The 20,543-nt window shown below is 44.2% G+C and overlaps 1 protein-coding gene across 1 annotated transcript in view; it reads left to right on the top strand.

Annotated features, from left to right (window-relative positions):
• The first annotated feature begins 19,943 nt into the window (after positions 1–19,943).
• LOC129705870 (proline-rich protein 5-like) overlaps positions 19,944–20,543 on the top strand; it is an 89,333-nt gene continuing 88,733 nt past the window's right edge. Inside the window, exon 1 of the mRNA XM_055649729.1 lies at positions 19,944–20,095. The gene's annotated coding sequence lies outside the window, so the exon portion shown is untranslated. The remainder of the gene's footprint in view (positions 20,096–20,543) is intronic.

Consider the following 20,543-nt stretch of genomic DNA (forward strand, 5'->3'; position numbering starts at 1 on the left):
GTTCTATGGGACATTAGTTAGGCTGCATTTGAAGTATTGTGTGGAATTCTAGTCACCCTTTACAGGAAGGATGTGGAGGCTTTGGAGAGAGTGCAGAAGAGGATGTCTGGATTTGAAGATACTAGCTATAAGGAGAGGTTGGACAAACATGGATTAATTTCTCAGCAGCATCGAAGCTGAGGAGAGACCTGATAGAAGTTTACAAAATTATAAGCGGCATAATTGAGGCGTTGGTCGAAAACAAGAAGGATGCATGAAACATAGAAACATAGAAACATAGAAATTAGGTGCAGGAGTAGGCCATTTGGCCCTTCGAGCCTGCACCGCCATTCAATATGATCATGGCTGATCATCCAACTCAGTATCCCGTACCTGCCTTCTCTCCATACCCTCTGATCCCCTTGGCCACAAGGGCCACATCTAACTCCCTCTTAAATATAGCCAATGAACTGGCCTCAACTATTCTCTGTGGCAGAGAGTTCCAGAGATTCACCACTCTCTGTGTGAAAAAAGTTCTCCTCATCTCGGTTTTAAAGGATTTCCCCCTTATCCTTAAGCTGTGACCCCTTGTCCTGGACTTCCCTAACATCGGGAACAATCTTCCTGCATCTAGCCTGTCCAACCCCTTAAGAATTTTTGTAAGTTTCTATAAGATCCCCTCTCAATCTCCTAAATTCTAGAGAGTATAAACCAAGTCTATCCAGTCTTTCTTCATAAGACAGTCCTGACATCCCAGGAATCAGTCTGGTGAACCTTCTCTGCACTCCCTCTATGGCAATAATGTCCTTCCTCAGATTTGGAGACCAAAACTGCACGCACCAGGTGTGGTCTCACCAAGACCCTGTACAACTGCAGTAGAACCTCCCTGCTCCTATACTCAAATCCTCTTGCTATGAAAGCCAACATACCATTCGCATGGGACTGGTATAGGCAGCTGGCATCAAGTGCATCCCTGGAGGAGTTTCGGGAGCTAAGGAGTAAACTGAAAAAGGAGATCAAAACGGCAAAAAGGGGCCAGGAGATAGCTCTGACTGGTAGCATTAAGGACAATCTCAATAGGTTTTATAACTACATAAGGGGGAAAAGGGTAACTAGAGAGAGAGTGGGACCTCACAGGAATCAAAGCGGTCACCTCTGTGTGGAGCCACAGGAGATGGGCAAGGTCCTCAATGAGTATTTCTCCTCTGTATTTACCGAGGAGAAAGACAGTAGGATGGAGGAACTTGGGGCAGTCAATGGAAGTGTCTTGAGAGCAGTCAGTTTTACCGTTGAATGAGTAGTAAAGGCACTGTCGTGTATGAAGGTAGACAAATCTCCAGGACCTGATCAGATATATCCGAGGGCATTGCAGGAAACTAGAGAGGAAATTGCGAGTGCCCTGGTTGAAATTTATGAGTCGTTCTTATATACAGGAGAGGTGCTGGAAGACTGGAGGGTGGCAAATGTTGTGCCTCTTTTCAAAAAGGGCTGCAGGAAAAATGCTGGGAACTATAGGCTGGTGAGCTTAACATCTGTAGCTGGAAAGTTACTAGAGAGTATTCTAAGGGATAGGTTATACAGGCATTTGGATGGGCAAGGGCTGATTAGGGATAGTCAGCATGGTTTTGTGCATGGGAGGTCGTGTCTCACAAATCTGATTGATTTTTTTGAAGACGTGACTAAAAAGATTGATGAGGGTAGAAGTGTAGATATTGTGCACATGGACTTCAGGAAGGCATTCGACAAGGTTCCACATGTTAGACTGCTCTGGAAGGTTAGATAGCATGGGATTCAAGGAGAGATAGCTTAATGCAGAGCAAATTGGCACTATGGAAGGATGCAGAGGGTGATGGTGGAAGGTAGCTTCTCGGACTGGAGGCCTGTGACTAGTGGTGTGCCTCAGGATTTGGTGCTGGGCCCATTACTGTTTGTTATCTACATCAATGATTTGGATGAGAACATACAGGGCAAGATTAGCAAGTTTGCAAAAGTGAGTGGTTTTGCAGATACTGAAGATGGTTGTGAAAGATTGCAGCAGGATCTGGATCCTGGCCAGGTGGCGGAGGAATGGTTGATGGAATATAATACAGAGAAGTGTGAGGTGTTGCATTTTGGGACGTCGAACAAGGGCAGACCTACACAGTTTATGGTAGGCCTCTAGGGAGTGTTGCAGAACAGAGGGATCTAGGAGAACAGGTGCATGGTTCCTTGAAGGTTGAGTCACAGGTGGATCAGGTGGTCAAAAAGGCTTTTGGCACTATGGCCTTTATCAGTCAGAGTATTGAGCATAGAAGGTGGGAGGTCATGTTGCAGTTGTATAAGACATTGGTGAGACCGCATTTAGTATATTGTGTTCAGTTCTGGGCACCATGTTATGGGAAAGATATTGTCAAGCTTGAAAGGGTTCAGTAAAGATTTACGAGGATGTTGCCAGGACTAGAGGGTGTGAGCTATAGGGAGAGGTTGAGTAGGCTGGGTCTCTATTTCATGGAGCGCAGGTGGATGAGGGCTGATCTTATAGAGGTTTACAAAATCATGAGAGGAATAGATCTCAGGTAGATGCACAGAATCTCTTGCCCAGAGTAGGGGAATCGAGGAGTAGAGGACATTGGGTTAAGGTGAAGGGGAAAAGATTTAATAGGAATCCGAGGTAACCTTTTCACACAAAGGGTTGTGGGTGTATGGAACAAGCTGCCGGAAGAGGTAGTTGAGGCTGGGACTATCCCATTGATTAAGAAACAGTTAGACAGGTACATGGATGGATAGGACAGGTTTGGAAGGATATGGACCAAGCGCAGGCAAGTGAGACTAGTGTAGCTGGAACATTGTTGGCCGGTGTGGGCAAGTTGGGCCGAGGGGCCTGTTTCTCTATGACACTCTGTGACTTGTAGAAAAGACACACATTAGATCCTTTTTCCAAGGCTGTAAATGGCAAACACTTTAAGATGTGAGGGGCAAAGAAGATGTACAGGGCATGTTTTTTACACAGAAAGTGATGTGCTGCCTGGGGTGTGGTGGAGGCAGAGACAATGTGGCATTTGGATAGGCTTGTAGATTTGCAAGGAATGGAAGGATGAGGATGACGTACAGGCAGAGGAGTGTAAATTAACTTGGCATCATGTTTAGCAAGGACATTGTGAGCCGAAGGGCATCTTCCTGTACTGCTCTGCTCAATGTGGCATGTTCACACTGACAAACAGTTTTGCAAGAATCACGAGTGGCACTGCCATTGAAAACAGGTCCAACACGGCCAGCACATGCTCATACGGGTTGCCAGGTGTCTCATGAGCTGCAGCCTGCACACTCCTGCCAGAGGCTGCACCCTCTTTAGTTTAGAGATACAGCGCGGTAACAGGTCCTTCGGCCCACTTAGTCCGCACCGACCAGCGATCACCCGCACATTAACACTATCCTACACACACTAGGGCCAATTTACACGTATACCAAGCCAATTAGCCTACAAACCAGTACGTCTTTAGAGTGTGGGAGGAAACTGAAGAACTCGGAAAAAAAACCACGCGGTCACGGGGAGAACGAACAAACTCCGTACAGACAGCACCCGTCGTTGGGATCGAAACCGGGTCTCCGGCGCTGCCTGCGCTGTAAGGCAGCAACTCTACTGCTGCACCACTGTGCCGCCCGTGTTTACCTCACATGAGCCCACACGCAGAGGAACAGATGATCGGTGCACCCAGTAGGGCCTCAGGACAAATGGGATCATCTTTTATGGGGCATCTTGGTCAACAAAGGCACTGGTCAAACTGAGCACAGCCGGGCAATATTTCAGTATTCCTTGAGAAATCTGCCTCAGTAAATCCCAAATGAGTGAGTCAGAAGTATCAAACCATGCAATCCAGTGGCAGTGACTCAGTGAGACAGGTGGAAGAAATGGGTGATGTTTCAGGTCAAGATCCTTCTTCAGGCTGAAACATCTCGACTTGAAACATCACCCATTCCTTCTATCCAGCGCTGTGGCCTGTCCCGCTGAGTTATTCCAGCGTTTTGTGTCTATCCTCAATGCAAGCCAGCATCTGCAGTTCCGTCTTACATAATCCAGTGCCAGTGTTTGCTAAAAACCACTGAATATAGTACCAGATTTAGGATATAACCCTGCAATCCAGCACTAGTGTCTGGATGGTGGTGGGTCGATGAAATGAGCTGCCAGAGGAGGTAGCTAAGGTAGGTACAAGAACAATATTTCACAGAAACTTGGACAAGTACATGAATAGGAAAGATTTAGAGGGATGTGGTCAAATGCGAACAAATGGAACTACCTTTAATGGGGCATCTTGGTCATCGTGGATGAGTTGAGCTGAAGTCCCTGTGTCTATGCTTCAGAAGGTTCAATGGTTGGGTATTAATGGTGGAGTAGCAAGATGGATTTAACAGTGGCTGAATGGGAGATGCCAGAGAGTAATGGTGGATGGTTGTTTGTCAGGTTGGAGGCCAGTGACGAGTGGGGTGCCACAGGGATCTGTGTTGGGTCCACTGTTGTTTGTCATGTACATCAATGATCTGGATGATGGTGTGGTAAATTGGATTAGTAAGTATGCAGATGATACTAAGATAGGTGGGGTTGTGGGTAATGAAGTAGAGTTTCAAAGTCTACAGAGAGATTTATGCCAGTTGGAAGAGTGGGCTGAAAGATGGCAGATGGAGTTTAATGCTGATAAGTGTGAGGTGCTACATCTTGGCAGGACAAATAAAAATAGGACGAACATGGTAAATGGTAGGGAATTGAAGAATGTAGGTGAACAGAGGGATCTGGGAATAACTGTGCACAGTTCCCTGAAAGTGGAATCTCATGTAGATAGGGTGGTAAAGAAAGCTTTTGGTGTGCTGGCCTTTATAAATCAGAGCATTGAGTATAGAAGTTGGGATGTAATGTTAAAATTGTACAAGGCATTGGTGAGGCCAATTCTGGAGTATGGTGTACAATTTTGGTCGCCTAATTATGGAAGGATGTCAACAAAATAGAGAGAGTACAGAGGAGATTTACGAGAATGTTGCCTGGGTTTCAGCAACTAAGTTACAGAGAAAGGTTGAACAAGTTAGGGCTTTATTCTTTGGAGCGCAGAAGGTTAAGGGGGGACTTGATAGAGGTTTTTAAAATGATGAGAGGGATAGACAGAGTTGACGTGGAAAAGCTTTCCCCACTGAGAGTAGGGAAGATTCAAACAAGGGGACATGACTTGAGAATTAAGGGACTGAAGTTTAGGGGTAACATGAGGGGGAACTTCTTTACTCAGAGAGTGGTGGCTGTGTGGAATGAGCTTCCAGTGAAGGTGGTGGAGGCAGGTTCGTTTTTATCATTTAAAAATAAATTGGAAAGTTATATGGACGGGAAGGGAATGGAAGGTTATGGTCTGAGTGCAGGTATATGGGACTAGGGGAGAATATGTGTTCGGCACGGACTAGAAGGGTCGAGATGGCTTGTTTCCGTACTGTAATTGTTATATGGTTATATGGTTATATGGTTATATGGTTATGCTGTACGATTCTATCTAACATTTGTTATATGGGCTACAGGTCTTTGCTAGGTGGGCTCAACCCGCCCTGCTGAGCACATCACCAGGAGCCCTGCCTGGTCAGTTTGGTTCAATTCCGAGTGTAACCAAGGCAGATCAGATATTACCTATACTCTTCACTACAATGTCAACTTCACTGAGACACATCAAACAACAGAGCCGTTACTTTTGGGCAAGGGTAAGAGGGCGATCTGCCTTCTGCCACTGGTTCCACTCCCACCATACCTTTGTGCCACTTGGCACTGGGGCTCTGGCAGGGAGGTGAGAGAGGCAGCAGATGATTTGATAGAAGATCTTCTGAGCTGCGTCCCACTCAATTCCCACCATTCCCTCCTACTTCCACCATTCCCTTCACTGACCCCACTCCTGGAACCATCTCCTCCACCCCATAGCATCCTCTCCACCCTCCTCCTGTTCTTCCAACACCACCATTCCTTCCATCCTCCTCCAGCCCGTCCATCCCCCACCATCCCCTCTACCCCCACCATCCCCTCTACCCCCACCATCCCCTCTACCTCTCACCATCAACTCACCTAAACCTCTCCAGCTCCTACAATCTCCATGTTACCGCATCATCCTCTCCATCCCTCCACACCCACCATCTCCCCCAACATCCACTATTCCCTCCACCCCTCACCATCCCCTCCACACCACTCCATCCCCTCCGATCCCTATCATCCCCTCCACCCCTCACCGTTCTTCTACACCCACCATCTCCTCCAACCCCCACCATTCCCTCCATCTCTTACAATCCCCCTCCACCTAGCACCGTCGCCTCTACTCTGCTCCATCATCTCCATCCCCTCCATCCCTTCCATCCCCACCGACCCCTCCCTCCAGCACTTCACTATTCCCTCCAACCCCCACCAGCCCTTCCACCTCTCCCTGCCGTTTGTAATACCCCTGTCCCACTTAGGAAAGCTGAACGGAAACCTCAGGAGACTTTGCGCCCCACCCAAGGTTTCCGTGCGGTTCCCGGAGGTTGCAGGTGGTTGCCGGAGGTTGCAGGTAGTGGAAGCAGGTAGGGACGGAAACCTTGGGTGGGGCACAAAGTCTCCAGAGGTTTCCGTTCAGCTTTCCTAAGTGGGACAGGGGCATAAGGCTCTAAAGCTCCAGTATCTACAATAAGGATCAGTGCTAGTTGGGTGCAAACACTCTGTGCCCACAAACTGACTGGACAGGGACCAAGCCTGTGAAACTGGATGCTTTGTTTTCACTAATAATAGATCCCAGCTTCCTTTGGGGGGAACTCACTGCAGAGCAAAGCTCGATTCCCGTCAATGTTATTGTTGAACAGAGGAACTGACTCCTCACATCATCAAGAATACGATACACTTTGCCCGGTAGCTATCCACTTCCTGTTAGATGGTGATTGAAAAATAATTGAGATGACTAAGACAGTAAGTAACAACAGCCATTTGATTTTCTTCTGTTATTACAGCCCCACTCTCACTTTTATTCACAGTCTTAACTTGGAGTAATGATCTGCCCAGAATAATAAGATAGTTACAGTTCGGTAATGACTAGAGACTTCATTGAAGTCTCTCCATGGTTTGACTAATTGTTTACTACTGTTCAGAATGGAATTAAGCTTTGAAAACGTTGCAATCAATATACCCTGTTAATTAGTGAAGAATGTCAATGGTGGATTGAGAGGAAATGGGATTTTGCTCATTAATCTGAGTCTTGGTCCACGAGTTACTTCTCCAAATTCACAGTTCATTTCTCAGGTTTGGTATTTCTTTTAACCTGCGACCATGTTTCACCCACTCAGGCCACATTTACGTGCCGTCTTCAGCACTTTGGAGAAACAGTTCCTCAATTCGCCTCAGGAACTCAAAGCCTCCAATTGTCTCCCATATGAGTCTCCCTGTCTAAGTTGATTTGTTTTGTTGATGTTGATTGAGGGATGAACATTGTCAAAAGTTATCAAGGAGAAAACCCCTTGCTCCCTATCTAAATCTGTCCTAGAGGGCAAACTAGAGTGAAGATTAACACTGTATGCAAGAGCTGATGTTTCCAGCAACGCGCTATTCACTCAACACTGCACTGTGACAGTCTGAATTTGTGGAATTATTATAGTTCTGAAGGAGGCCTTTCAGCCCATCACGTTCATGCTAGCTCGCAGTAGAGCATTGCCATCAATCCCCTCCCACTGTAGATTGTTCTTTCTCATAGGCCCACTCAATCCCCTTTTTGTTTCCTTTGCCACCCACCACCACAAGGCGCAATATATAGGGCAAATTAATCAACAAGTGGGTCTTTGGGATGTGGGAAGACATAAGAGCACACAAAGAAAAGCCATGTGTGCACTGGGAGACTCTACACAGCCTGCACCAGAGGTCAGGATCAAGCCAAAGTCCCAGGAGCAGTGAGGAACCAGTTGTAACAGCTACAGTGAGCATTGAAAAGAAGTTGTAATCAATAGACCCTGGTAATCAATCATGAAGAATGTCACCATCCGACTCAGAGTGGCTGCTCCAAGAGGAATCCCCAAATTGATTAGTGGAACACAATGCACGTCTAATGGTTGGATTAACATGGCACCAGACAATGGTTTCATTGCTGTTTATACATCTCGCACATTGAAAGCCAGAGGCACAGCTTTACATTAACCTTCATCTTACTTGATACTTAGAGATACAGCATGGAAAAACAGGCCCTTTGGCCAACCGTGTCCACACCGATCACTCGTTCACACTAGTTCTGTGCTATCCCACTTTCGTATCCACTCGCTACACACTCGAGTCAATTTACAGTAGCCCATTAACCCTCAAACAGGAGCACCCAGAGGAGCAGTCACAGCAAGAACGTGCAAACTCCACAAGGACAGCACCTGAGATCACGATTAAACCCAGGTCTCTGGAGCTGTGAGGAAGCAGTTCTATTCGCAGGATAGAAAGTGCCATTTGGCAGGCATTTAAATAGTGGTGGCAAACAAACTTTGGGCTTTCCAAGCAACTGCATGGAATGGGACAGAATCAGAGATGATTGGAAATGGAGGAGGTTGATGGGGTCTTTGATCAGAGACTCTCCTGTGATAAGGCCCAGTGAATGGCCTATGAAATGCAGAGAGAACAAGAGCTGAGATAGGTCTGGATGGTTCAAAAAGAGCAGAAAGCTCGTGACCTGAACTAAAGGGTGCGACTTGTTTGCTTTTAGATCATCTTGCCCTTGAGTAAAGACTGTGGGGTCAAAGAGGAGAACTACAGAAAATCATGTCAGAAGCAGGTGAGGGAACATTAGCTGAGAAGGACACCAGGTTAGGAGATTTTGAATGAATCTGCTAAAACTCAGAGTCATTGAGACATATAGCAGGAGAATAGATACTGTTCACTGAATCGTGGTCAACCATGAACCACTTATTTACACTCATTTACACTTATTTGGATCCCACTTTTTCATTGTTTCCACATTGTCATCAACTATCCCCAGATTCCACCACTCACCTACACACCAAGACCACTTTACTGTAGCCAATTAACCTGTCAACGCACACATTTTTGGGACATCAGAGGAAAATAGAGCACCCGAAGGAAACCCACACAATGTCTGATGTTGGGACTGACCCTCAGTCTCAGACATGATGAGGCAGTTGTGTATTTTGTCTCATTGTTTGGTTTAATTTAGTTTAGAGATACAGTGCAGAAACAGGCCCTTCGGCCCACTGAGTCCTGGCCGACCAGCGATCCTAGCACTATCCTACCCAATAGGTACAATTTACAATCTTTACCAAAGCCAAACAAACTACAAACCTGTACGTCTTTGGGAGTGTGGGAGAAAACCAGAGCACCCTGGAGAAAACCCATACGGTCACTGGGAGAACGCACAAACTATGTATAGACAGCAACTGTCGTCAGGATCGAACCTAGGTCTCTGGTGCTGTAAGGCAGCAACTACCACTGCGCCACCATGTCTCCCCTTCAGAACTATCGTGCTGGATTTACATTTTTTTACATTCCAAAAATAATCTTTATTCAGAATTTTGTTTTAATATATACAATAGAAAGCAGTGCAAAGCTCTTAATACATTCTTAGCATCAGTTTATACATTCAATGTTGTTGGTTCTAAACACAAAATATGTAGTAGAATATCTCTTTTTTCTGTGTACATATCAGCATGGCCACTCATGTGGCCCCTTGGGGTGATATCCCTTCCCTTGTTTGAGAGAGGTCCCCATTGGACTCATGCCTTCTGAGTCCATGTGTGGAAGGACCCAAGACAGTGTGTGCTGAGTTTGATTTGATTTTTAAAAATAGAGGAGGTTTGTGTGTTTTTTCATAAACGAGAATCTCCAGTTCCTTGTTTCGCTGACTTTTTATATGTGTTGGCAGAAGGTTAAAGCAAGAATGAGGCTGTGAAATAGCAATGTATTTACTCATTCATTCATCCATTCAAATGATTAGGGGTTTAGATTTTTGGTTCAATTACGGGTTTCTTTTCTCTCCTTCGGCAAAGATGAGCAATTTCCTTTACTAAAATAGTTCAGTCAAGGGAGGACGGCCACACGAGCACACTGATGACGCCATCATCAAAGCCACCACACTCATCACCATGATCCCTCCGACACAAAAATATTTTACACTAAACCCAAAATCTGGCGATAAAGCTTGTTATATATCTGCTCGGAAGTAGCTGTGAGAGAGTTCCCATAAATATATGTAATACTAATTATCATCAAAATAATGCAGTCGAACTATTACATAATGGCCGCACCTGAGCAAAATATTAAACGGTCCTTGCGTTTCTATTTTATTATTTGTTTAAAACATTACTTCAGCAACAATGAACATCTTCACTCCACCGATCGCATGTGGTTGCCATGGGAGGTGGAGTAATCCACACTAAAAACATTTATCTGACCACATCAGACCAATGGCCTCGTCTCTATCTAACATTTTGAAATAACTTACTTTCCTGCAGAGGATGAAATATTAATGTTGTTGATTATTGTGACTGGAATCCAAAGCCAAAGCAAATTTCTGCATGGATTTTAGATGGACAATTATTCATTGGAGTGGAATCAATACAAAATGACACATGATTAATAAATTTTCCACAAGCATGGCAACTTATTAACTTGCAATAATTCTGCTTCTTAAACAGCCTACGACTTTATTCCAGTGCCCCATTCCCATATACGTGTTCAAGTACATGCAAGGATGCATGCACACACACGTACACCCACACATATCCTTACCCCTGCCTCTGAGTATCCTGACCACTATCTCATCGTGCACCCACACCAACACCCCAGATCACAGGGTGAGTCAGAACCAGTCCCTTCTCAAGATCTAAAAACACCCAAAAACACAATAAAATGGGAGCAGGAATCGCCATCAGGCCCTTCAAGGCTACTCTGCCATGTAATATGATCATAGAAACATAGAAACATAGAAAATAGGTGCAGGAGTAGGCCATTCGGCCCTTCGAGCCTGCACCGCCATTCAATATGACCATGGCTGATCATTCAACTCAGTATCCTGTACCTGCCTTCTCTCCATACCCCCTGATCCCTTTAGCCACAAGGGCCACATCTAACTCCCTCTTAAATATAGCCAATGAACTGGCCTCAACTACCTTCTGTGGCAGAGAGTTCCAGAGATTTACCACTCTCCGTGTGAAAAATGTTTTTCTCATCTCGGTCCTAAAGGATTTCCCCTTTATCCTTAAACTGTGACTCCTTGTTCTGGACTTCCCCAACATCGGGAACAATCTTCCTGCATCTAGCCTGTCCAACCCCTTAAGAATTTTGTACGTTTCTATAAGATCCCCCCTCAATCTTCTAAATTCTAGCGAGTACAAGCCAAATCTATACTGGCCTCAACTGTTCTGTGCCACTTCTCCATGCCATTCTATTGCTGGATCCAGAAAATATTTATCCACCTCCACTTTAAATACTTCTAATGATCCAGATTCCACCACCATTTGGCACAGAGGATTCCAGAAGCAATTTCCATGCACCCCAGTGTTAAATGGCCCACCCCTTATCTTTATGTTATGTCCACTTATTTGTGACTCCCACAAGTGAAAATATTCCAGCACCTACCCTGTCAGGCCCCCTTAGGACCTCATATGTTTGAATAAGGTCACCCCTCATTTGTTTGAATAAGGTCATCCCTCATATGTTTGAATAAGGTCACCCCTCATATGTTTGAATAAGGTCACCCCTCATTTGTCTTAGCTCCAAGGAACACAGTCCCAAACTACTTCACCACTCTGTCATTCATTCAGAAGCACTCTCAACTCCAGATACATTGATACATCTCAGCAGATCTTAGATCACTGAAAGGGAAGTCTACCTACAATCACAGAGGATGGGTGATGAAGCTTCCAGCTCCTATGGTCTACTGACCATCTAGAGTGTGGAAACATAAGAAAAGGAAGCAAGAGTAGGCGATTTGGTCATTCAATACAATACAATCATGGCTATACACAAAATGCTGGAGTGACTCAGGGGGATAGTCGGCATCTCTGGAGAGAAGGAATGGGTGACCTTTTGGGTTGAGACCCTTCTTCTGAAGACTGAGGACCTTTACCTATTCCTTTTCTCTAGAGTTGCTGCCTGTCCTGCTGAGTTACTCCAGCGTTTTGTGTCTATCTTCGATTTGAACCAGCAGTTCCTTCCTATAACATCATGGCTCAGATTTTACCTCAGAGCCATTGTATGCACAAGCACCATATCTCTTGATTCCCTTAATATCCAAATATCTTTTGATCTCTGTCTTCAATATACACAACAAACAAATCCCCATTGGCTAGAGAATTGGAAAGATATTCCTCCCTCTGAATGAAGAAATCTCTCTCTCCTTCAGGACACAAGGAACTGTTGGCGCTGGTATACAAAAAAGACACAAAGTGCTGGAGTAACTCAGCAGGTCAGGCAGTATCGCGGGTGGGCATGGGTAGGTTGTACATGTCCTCCAGAGATGCTGTGTGGCCCGCTGAGTTACACCAGCACTTTGTGTTTTTTCTTCTCACCTTCCTGGGAGAAGTCAACTCTGTATCGACCCTATAAAACTTCTTAAGAATTTTATACATTTCAACAAGATAATTTCTCATTCTTCTAAGATCAACGGGATATTGGTACAATCGCTGTCACTCAAAAACTAGGAATCAGTAGGGTGAACTTTGATTGAACTTCCTCCATTGTAACTTCCTTAGTTTGGGTAATCAGACCTGTGCAACTTGGCCTTATTTGCTCCTTGAAAAAACCCTTAGAATTTTGACTACAATTAATCTCCCCTTAGCTTTTTCTTTTTGCGTGTGTGGCTAATCGCTTGTCATTCATTTCTTCTTATTCTTCTTTGTCTTCTTTTCCCTTCCTATGAGATCAAGGATCTCATAGGAAGGTAACTTTGAGGGTATGAGACATGAGGATCTACTTAAAGAAAGGTAACTTTGAGGGTATGAGACGTGAATTGGCCAAGATTGACTGGCAATTAATTCTAAAAGGGTTGACGGTGGATATGCAATGGAAGACATTTAAAGACTGCATGGATGAACTACAAAAATTGTTCATCCCAGTTTGGCAAAAGAATAAATCAGGGAAGGTAGTACATCCATGGATAACAAGGGAAATCAGGGATAGTATCAAAGCGAAGGATGATGCGTACAAATTAGCCAGAAAAAGCAGCATACTGGGAGAAATTCAAAGACCAGCAGAGGAGGACAAAGGGCTTAATTAGGAAAGGAAAAATAGATTATGAAAGAAAACTGGCAGGGAACATAAAAACTGACTGCAAAAGTTTTTATAGATATGTGAAAAGAAAGAGATTAGTTAAAACAAATGTAGGTCCCTTGCAGTCAGAAACAGGGGAGTTGATCATGGGGAACAAGGATATGGCGGACCAATTGAATAACTACTTTGGTTCCGTCTTCACTAAGGAAGACATAAATAATTTGCCGGAAATAGCAGGGGACCGCGGGTCAAAGGAGTTGGAGGAATTGAGTGAAATCCAGGTTAGCCGGGAAGTGGTGTTGGGTAAATTGAATGGATTAAAGGCCGATAAATCCCCAGGGCCAGATAGGCTGCATCCCAGAGTACTTAAGGAAAGTAGCTCCAGAAATAGTGGATGCATTAGTAATAATCTTTCAAAACTCTTTAGATTCTGGAGTAGTTCCTGAAGATTGGCGGGTAGCAAACGTAACCCCACTTTTTAAGAAGGGAGGGAGAGAGAAAATGGGGAATTACAGACCAGTTAGTCTAACATCGGTAGTGGGGAAACTGCTAGAGTCAGTTATTAAAGATGGGATAGCAGCACATTTGGAAAGTGGTGAAATCATTGGACAAAGTCAGCATGCAGTAGGCAGTAAAGAAAGCGAATGGTATGTTAGCTTTCATTGCTAAAGGATTTGAGTATAGGAGCAGAGAGGTTCTACTGCAGTTGTACAGGGTCTTGGTGAGACCACACCTGGAGTATTGCGTACAGTTTTGGTCTCCAAATCTGAGGAAGGACATTATTACCATAGAGGGAGTGCAGAGACGGTTCACCAGACTGATTCCTGGGATGTCAGGACTGTCTTATGAAGAAAGACTGGATAGACTTGGTTTATACTCTCTAGAATTTAGAAGATTGAGAGGGGATCTTATAGAAACTTACAAAATTCTTAAGGGTTTGGACAGGCTAGATGCAGGAAGATTGTTCCCGATGTTAGGGAAGTCCAGGACAAGGGGTCACAGCTTAAGGATAAAGGGGAAATCCTTTAAAACCGAGATGAGAAGAACTTTTTTCACGCAGAGAGTGGTGAATCTCTGGAACTCTCTGCCACAGAGGGTAGTTGAGGCCACTTCATTGGCTATATTTAAGAGGGAGTTAGATGTGGCCCTTGTGGCTAAGGGGATCAGGGGGTATGGAGAGAAGGCAGGTACGGGATACTGAGTTGGATGATCAGCCATGATCATATTGAATGGCGGTGCAGGCTCGAAGGGCCGAATGGCCTACTCCTGCACCTAATTTCTATGTTTCTATGTTTCTATGTTTCTATCCCTTGTTTCCATTCTTCTTTACTGAGTACTAGGTGGGCCAATGTAGGAAGTGCTGACTTTTCCACAAGTAGGGCAGGAGGCAGGTAGTTTTGAAGTTGTGCACTCTTTCTATCATTTACACAGAGCTACTCTGTATACGGGCTCAAGGTTTTCAATGACAGCCCAAATTCCTTCCCCTGTTCGAAATGATAGCACGATGAGAGTGCACAGAATGCACAATGGATAATACAAGCAATCTCTTACACTGTAAACCCCTGAATACGCACTTGGCATCATAGGAGGTTAATTTTTAGGCTTCTGGTTCTGTGCAGCCACTAAATACGAAGTGCCTACAGAAAAAAGTAATTGTAACAAAAGAAGGTAAAATTGTGAAAAGATTATCCATGCCACCTTGCCTTGGTGTAACTATCCGCAAACCCACCTGCTAGCTCCATTTCAGATACTTCCTGTGTGGAACTTAATTTGTTTAGGAAACGGGTCATTTCTGGTTGTGATTTGTTCACACTTTAACCCGATGGGAAAACAGAAGCCTGACAACATTCACACTTTCTCCAGCTCTCTCTTCTCGCATTCACAGCAAGATGCAAATTTACCCTCATGCTGCTGCCTACCACACCGTGAACCAAATCTCCTACCTGTGTGAACACCATGAATGGGTGGGCCGAGACTCAAAATCATTATTTTGCTATGTATCTAGAATAGGAAATTGCCTGCATTATCTACTGTACACTTCACCTGCAATTTCACCACACCATGCAGCTCAGTCGAAAGCATTTCTAAGAATTTATAATTGCACAGCAAACACGACAAACAATTCATAGCAGTGATTCAACGCTCACAAAATTAGGAACTGTGACGATTGACACAAAGGGGAGTAACATGAGAAAGAGAATTTTAAAATGGATGATGCTGTGGAACTAGTGTAAGAACGATGTGTGAATGTGACATGCTGAGTGTCAGCATTGTGGGTGATGTTCATTGAAGATTGAGGCTCATCGAAGGAGCTTTAAACTAATTGAGTCCAGAAAGGAATGGAAACATACAAGAGATGAGCAGGGGGAGGCCATTTGGCTCCACCATTCAACACAATCCTAGCTGATCATCCACTTCAGTACCATGTTCCCTGCTTCTCTTCACATCCATTCATCCCTTTGCCATGAATAACTACCTTGTTAACCTATAACCTACCTGGTTACTGAAGATAATTAATAACTAGGCCTCCACTGCATTCTGTGGTAGAGAATTCCACAGTTTCAGCACCCTCTGCATGAAGACATCTCTCCTAATATCATCTTAAGATGACAAGGCACTGACATCAGTCATCATGAAGTGCTTCGAGCGGCTGTTCAAAACTCACATCTGCTCCTCTCTCCGACACTTTGGACCCTCTTCAGTTTCCGTGTAGACCAAACAGGGCCACGGACGATGCCATCGCCATGGCAACTCACACTGCGCTCACCCACCTGGACAAAGGGAATACATATGTGAGAATGCTCTCCATTGACTACAGCTCGGCATTCAACACTGTCATTCCCTCAAAACTCGTTCCCAAGCTCCTAGCTCTTGGACTGGAGACCTCCATCTGTGGCTGGATATTCGACTTCCTGACGGGCAGGCCCCAGGTGGTGAGAATTGGCAGCCACACCTCTTCCTCACTGATCCTCAACACAGGCACACCACAGGGCTGTGTGCTCAGTCCTCTCCTGCACTCCCTGTTCATGCACGACTGTACTGCTAAGCACAGCTCCAACATCATCTTACGACCATCTTGGGCCTCATCACAGACAATAATGAGACGGCCTATAGAGAGGAGGTAAAGGCACTAAACAGCTGGCGCCAGGAAAATAACCTCTCTCTCAATGTCAGCAAAACTAAAGAGATGATCGTGGACTACAGGAGACAGCAGGGGAGTGGACACCTCCCCATCCACATCGGTGATGCTGAGGTTGAAAGGGTCAGCAGCTTCAAGTTCCTCGGTGTGCACATCACTGAGGACCTCTCCTGGACACTGCACACGGACACAACAACTAGGAAATCCCACCTGCGGCTCTTTTTCCTGAGAAGACTGAGGAAGTTTGGCATGAACGCCAGCAACCTCACAAACTTCTACAGTTGCACCATCGAGAGTCTGCTGATGGGCTGCATCACAGTCTGGTACGGGAACTGTTCTGCCCACAGACGCAAATCACTACAGAGAGTGGTGAAGGCGGCACAGCACATCACTGGCAACTGTCTCCCGACCATTCAGGACATTTTCCACCGGCGGTGCCTGCGGAAAGCACACAGCATCATCAAGGACCACAGCTACCCAGCACACAGACTGTTCTCCTTGTTACCGTCAGGCAGACGATACAGCAGCATGGCTGCACGTACCACCAGACTTAAGAACAGTTTTTATCATCATGTCATCAGGCTTCTGAACTCATAAACGCATCATATACGTTGATTATTTTATTTATTATTGTCTTTTACCTAACAATGTCACTTTTATCTTCTCTTTTTTTTACCTTAATTTTATCCTTGTAATATCATTGCTGAGGTGACCCATTGTCTTGTCGAACACATTTAATTGTACCGTTGACCCTGTGTTCAACTACATATGACAAATAAAACTGAACTGAACTGAACACCCCACAAGCTGAGGCTGTGACCCCTGGCTCTGGACCCAGAGGCAAGATTGAGTGAGTTATATGTTCAGAAGCTCAACTTGATATCAGATTGCTCAATGAGACTGTAGACAGTCAGTTTCTTCTCAAGCTAGGGCTTAGAAACAGTTATAAAGTCATAAGTTCGTGTTATCAGGGCAGAACTAGGCTATTTGGCCCATCAAGGCTACTCCACCATTCAATCAAGGTTGATTTATCTTTCCCTCTCAACCCCATTCCCCTGCCTTCTCCCCATAACACCTAACACCTGTACTAAACAAGAATCTGTCAATCTCCACCTTAAAAATATCCATGCACTTGGCCTCTGCAGCCTTCTGGAGTGTGGAGTTTATGGCAGAAACTAAAGATGAGATGACTCAATTCTTCCCGATGTTATACGGATGGAAAGGAATTAAGCTCCAGCAAAACTTGATATTGGACGAATGGCCTGATGGTATGGAGGCAAGGGTTTGAGAGGTATAGCTGGCTGTCTCCTACCGACTGATGTAACCTAATCATATTATTCCAGTTGCCAGGGTGGTGCAAATAGCAAGGAAGAGGAAGGGATTGTCAACTTTTTAGAGCTGGTAAGTTCCTGTGCTAATATTGCTGGCAGATTCATCCTATGAGAGCAGAAGAATCGCCACAGTGGAGTGCACTTTGCCAAAGATTAGATAGTAGCTTACAAGAAGGGAATGATACCTGTTGCATCCAACTACATTGGACCTCCACAGAAATGAGAATCCACAGAAGCATGTTAAACCTGCAAGGATAATTTTCACAACTGCCTTGCTTAAACAGGTTGGCTTCTGTGATGTCCTTGATATTTGGCAGGTGAATCTGGTCAAATTAATTATTATATGGCTGGCTAAAAGAAAAACTGTGTGTGTGAGATTGGTTCCCTGTGATTCTGGCAGGATTAAGTATGGAGTGACGATGGGTGCCTTCCTTTGCCAGCAAGATCTACTCTGATATCAAACATGACATTGAGTAGAGTCATTTCATGGCATTAGCAGGGTTGGAACCTTGCAGGGAGCTCAAATTTTATTTTGGTGGGTCTGCAGGAAAGATAGGTGCAGATTTGAGAAGTAGGAATGCTTGAAAAGATGTTGGAGAAATTAGGGATACTACTGCTTGGGTGGATGCTTTTGAGGATATTTTGGGTTAATTTTGTGAATTAACAGTGAAACAACACTAAAAAATATACTTATTCTTAGAGGCATGGAGTACAAAAAGAAAAGCGGGATAGTAATCAATCTAAGGTCAAGAAAACAGGAATTAGTTTCATTGTCAATAATAGTTTGTACGTTTTTACGTTTGTAACACCCAACTCATATTTTCATCTCTTTTCTTTGCACTTCGTAAGTATTGCTTTCTGATACGTTTTCATTATTTATATTCTACACAACTTCCTTCCATTCTAACTGCTTCTTCTCATTCTGCTTGATGGCACGCATTTCCTTTCTATTTTATTAATTCATCAAAGATCCTCTTAAGTGCATAAGAGTGTTCTGAAGTATCCGCCTTATTAGCAAATGTGTCGATAATACAAAGAAAGGTGAGAAAAACAGGTACAGAGGATAAAAAGTGGTGGCAAATTAATATTTAGATCAGGTGAGTGAGAGAGAAATAATTTTTGAGCTGGAATATAATTTGGGAAAATGTGAGATTATCCACTTTGGTAGGAAGAATTAATAAATAATATTATTTAAATGGAGAGAGATTACAGAATCCCAGTACAGAGCGATCTACAAGTCCTCATTCATAAATACAGAAAATGCAAGTACAGCAAGAATTTAAACGGCCTGTCACACTGTACGAGGTGATTCAGGAGTTCTCCCGAGTTTCCCCTGATTCGAACTCGGAGAATTACGGTAATAGCCATTCGTAGGTACTCGGGGCTCTCGTGGACATTTTGCACAGTGCTGAAAAAACTAATGAGTTACCGCGTTTCCCGAGTACCGTCCGTTAGCATTACGAGCCGCTACGAGACATCCACGAGCTCCGACGTACCCGCTACGTACTTATCATTAGTTTGATTTTTTTTTAACTCAGGAGAGCTCTTGAATTACCTCGTACAGTGGGACAGGCCCTAAGTAAACAAATGACTCCTGGCCTTTGCAACAGGGCAGATAAAAGTAGGACGATCTTACACTTTGCTAAAACAACGATATGCATTTCTTCTCTCTTTATTCAAGATAAGGAGTCTGAAGTCAGTTTAGAGAAGGTTCTCCAAGTTTAGTTCTGGGCTGGGATATTGGAGCTCAACCTTGATGACCAGCTCTCACTGAGTTTAAGGGAATGAGGGATTTTATTGAAACTGAAATTTGATCGGGGGTTTGTCAATGCAGATGCTGACAAACTATCACGGTCTAGTTTTACTAGGATAACTGCTACTTTCTCGTTTGCTTATTTATTGTAGTATCTGATGTGCTGTGAAGTTGCAACAAGCAAGAACGTCACTGCTCCGGTTGGTATCTGGTGAGAGTGACAAATAAATACAATAGTAAAACTAAATACAAACCTGAAGAATTCTTGAAATAATGCTCCCTACAACTAGAGGGCATTGTTTCCGAATAAGGGATCATCGATTTAAGATGTAGGTGAGAAAGAATGTCTTCTCCCGGGGGTCATGAATGTTTGGAATTCTTTAGCCCAGAGAGGAGTGGAGGTTAAATCATTCAACATATTCAGGGCTGAAATAAAAAGAGGGTTGGCCAATATGAGCATCAAGGGTTACAGGAAACAGGCAGGATATTTGAGCTGAGAAGATAGACACAAAAAAGCAGGAGTTGTTGGATAGACAGCATTTCCGGAGGAAAGGAATGGGTAACGTTTTGTGTCGCGACCCTTCTTTGGACTTTGTGTCTATCTTCGGTTTAAACCAGCATCTGCAGTTCCATCCTACACAGGATATTTGAGCTGATCGGCCATAATCTTATTGAATGGCAGGGTAGGAGTGAGCGCGGATTTTGCTCCGATTTCTGATGTTCTTATATGGCAATGAGTTCCACGTTGTTAAAACACCGTGCAATGAAAGCTGAATTTATTTTACCAGTCAGTGACTCTTATATTCATGTTCCCTTGCTCATCTCTCCTTGCGATCATTGCACTAAAGTCCTGCCAGCTTCCCTCGGGTGGCACCTTATCAACGTTGACATGTTCTCCTATTTGTTTTGCATATGTTCCCTTTTCAATTCTCACTTTGAATCTCTTGCCAACCACGATTTCAGATAAATCGCAATCCAATTATTGAAGTAGAAAGTTTAAATACAAAGGGCTAAACATTGAAGACCATACATAGCTTGTGTTCAAACTTACAATGAGAAAAGAAAAAAGGTCATAATTATATAAGCGAGTTGCAATAGAGTGGGCATACATCAACCACTAAATGTCTTCGA

Source organism: Leucoraja erinacea, chromosome 18 (assembly GCF_028641065.1).
Source record: "Leucoraja erinacea ecotype New England chromosome 18, Leri_hhj_1, whole genome shotgun sequence".
Taxonomy (NCBI): Eukaryota; Metazoa; Chordata; class Chondrichthyes; order Rajiformes; family Rajidae; genus Leucoraja; species Leucoraja erinaceus.